Raw genomic sequence first — 860 nt, forward strand, 5'->3', positions numbered from 1 at the left:
TCCCTCCAGGGGGTTTGAATAAGTGTCGGTATGCCGGCTGTCGGGCTCCCGGCGCCGGTATGCTGGTCGCCGGGAGCCCGACCGCCGGCATACTGAAGACCACCCGTGTGGGGCGGAGGGGGTGACACCATTTTCATATATGTATTTACAGCCGGGGTGGGGTGGGGGGGTAGGGGAAGTAAGAGGATGGGGGGGTGACACCATTATCCTTTATGTATTAACAGCCGGGGGGGAGGGGGGGTGAAACCATTATTATTAATGTATTAACAGCCGGGGTGGGGGGGTGACACCATTATTATTTATGTATTAACAGTCGGGGGGCGGGGGCCTTATTATTTATGTTTGAACGGGGGGGGGGGGGGTGCTGCTGCCTCTTCCGGCGCGGCGCATGTGTGCGGTGGCTGGGTAGGAATTTCCCCTTCCCCCTCATTCCTCCCCCGGCTCCGTCCTCCCAGCCAGTAGCAGCACTCCCCCCTGTCTGTGCTAACGTCCTCCCACATCAGTGATTGCATAATATTCATTAATTTCTCTCTATTTCTCTCTCTCTATCTCTCTCCTCCTGTGGATTACTTCGTTTGTCAGTGTAATTTTAATTTTTACAGGTGCCCCTATTGGATTCTACTGGACAAGTGGACGTGACCGGCGTGGGATGTAGGTAAGTAATCTGTCTCTCATTGTTACAGGTACCCCTATTGGATTCTACTGGACAAGTGGACGTGACCGGCGTGGGATGTAGGTAAGTATGTGTGAGTGTGTAAGTGTGTATTTAATAAATTTTTACTTTCACGGTGTGTGTGTTGTGTTTTTATTTGGGTATTTTTTTTGTTGTAGAACTACAGGTACCAGCGGGCCCGTTATTT

Source organism: Pseudophryne corroboree, chromosome 6 (assembly GCF_028390025.1).
Source record: "Pseudophryne corroboree isolate aPseCor3 chromosome 6, aPseCor3.hap2, whole genome shotgun sequence".
Classification (NCBI taxonomy): domain Eukaryota; kingdom Metazoa; phylum Chordata; class Amphibia; order Anura; family Myobatrachidae; genus Pseudophryne; species Pseudophryne corroboree.